This window comes from Rhagoletis pomonella, unplaced genomic scaffold (assembly GCF_013731165.1).
Source record: "Rhagoletis pomonella isolate Grant_MI unplaced genomic scaffold, Rhpom_1.0 Rhpom_scaffold_00002, whole genome shotgun sequence".
NCBI lineage: Eukaryota > Metazoa > Arthropoda > Insecta > Diptera > Tephritidae > Rhagoletis > Rhagoletis pomonella.
Window position 1 is genome coordinate 65627671 of NW_023458556.1, and position 2288 is coordinate 65629958.

Here is a 2288-nt window from a genome sequence, read left to right on the forward strand (position 1 = left end):
GTAGCAAATCAGTATTCTTAAAGTGCATTTACGCATATGTGTGTATAGTAAAATAAGATTTTGAACTGCTGCAATTACAAATAATTCTATTTATATATATTTCTAAGCATAAAACGATCACTTATTGCATAAATAAAAGTTTTATAAAATAATTTCAAAAGTTATAATTATTCTTCATTTTCCACATACAAATTCTTTGGTTGGGAGTTATATCGCAAGGATAAATTTCGAAAGTATTTTTTCCTAAATCGTAAGCAATAAAAGCCGCCACCGATTCGCCAACAGCTAGCGAGTGGTGAAACCATGGTTCAATAACTACACGTTGTAGTAATCGTACAAAAACAACATTTACCGTTGGTATGACTCCTTGTGTCATCAACAGCTTCTTTATATATTCATATTCGTATGTATTTTTATACCCTGCATACCAGGATTTTAGCTGAGGGGTTTCACAATTTTTTTAAGAATTTTCTTTCAAAAATCGTACAGAAATTTCTTTACTAGTTCTTGTCAACCACTCAACTTAACAACTCGGCGCAAAAATTGAAAATACAGGTTCCGTACGTCATGCGGACTGCACCCCTCGTGCGGATGGGCGGAAATGGAGGGTAAAAACCGTTGGGATTATAATCCCAATAATAATTATTATTGTTATTTACGGCCAGGAATAAGGTCCCTTACTTTGAAGTATCAAAGCTAAATGGATGGACAAAACCTACGATTGTCTAAACAAGCGAAGTATCTGGGAGTCATACTGGATCCTTAGCTAAGTTGGAATCGAAGTATTGGAGAGAGAGTAAAGAAAGCGAGCATTGCCTATTACTCCTGTAAGCAGCGTTTTGAGAAGACATGGGACCAAAATCCAAAAGTGGCACTCTGAAAGTACACAGCGGTTGTACGTCCGATCTTATGCTACGGTTCTCTGGTATGGTGGACACTCTTAAAGAACCAGTATAATCATGTGAAACTTAGTAGAGTTCAGAGGGGCAATGAGAACTTGTCCTGCAGACGTTCGCAATGTTATTACAAACCCATTTCCTATAGGCCTTCACATAATGCACACGGCACCACTATCGTATATAAGACTAAAAGAACTGAGCATGTGAAAGGAAAGAGCGGTCGGGCACAGCAGTATAATTTCTCGATTGCCACCTTAGATGAGACTGGCTATCGATTATATACGACCTCATCATCATCAGCGTCATTTTCTCAGATAGTCAGGCGGCCATTAAGGCCTTGACGTCTTTTACAACGAGGTAGAGGCTAAAAAAGGAGTGTAGGAAGCTTTCAAATTCAGTTAGTAGTCAGCTCGACCTAGATTTAGTTTGGATCCCTGGTCATCGCAACATTCCAGGAACGAGGCTGCAGACGAGTTAACCAGAGCAGCTTCCACATTGGTTTCAATTCTTATTCGCATCTTATGCAGAGACATCTTTCAAACTCATGTGCCCATGCAGAACCTTAAGAGAGCACACTAATATGCGTACATATTATAGATTAGTAGTGAACCAGCATTGCGTTAAAACGCCCAAAATTAAATTTAGAAAACCTAAAAAAATATTCCAAATATTCCCTAACGGAAGCAAGTGATTTTCTTTTAAATCAACTTTAAAACAAATGCAATGAGTAAATGTTTCGAATTTCGATACTTTTTATACTCAAACAAACAATTTGTGTCTTGGAAGTATGAAAAAGCATCTGTGAGGTGCAGAACGCAAGCGTTTTCAAAAGAAACATACTAACTTTGAAGTTGTTTAAACGCAATTCATTTTAAAGTAGTTGAAATTAAATGCAGAGTCGGACAGTTGATTTGCTGCTTGCACAAAATTCAAACTGAACATTGCAAACATTGCATCAAACTGAGCGTGCAAAAATGTTTGCTACAATTGGTTGCGGCCATGAGTGTTCATGTTCAAATCTCATTTGGCGAAACATTTAATTTAAAATTTTTTATTTCGAGTTTTGTTAATTATGAAAAAGCTGAAGGGCTGAACGAAAGCGAATGCAAACGACTGACCTTAAAGTTTTTTAATCCAAATACATTTTAAATTAGTTGAAAATACATGCTGGAAAAGGTAATTGAATGCTTCCTAGGACATCGCCATGTTAAACAAATGAGTTTGTTGCAGGTAAAATATTGAGAATTTCAATTAGTTATCATTGAAAATAAAATCGTTTATAAATTACATTTAAATTGTGTAAGTTTCCTGCAGGGAAACGATCAAAGTGCCATATTTCATCTAAATCCGTGAACCCGTTTTTCAGTTAAGAGAGGTCTCAGTTAGTGC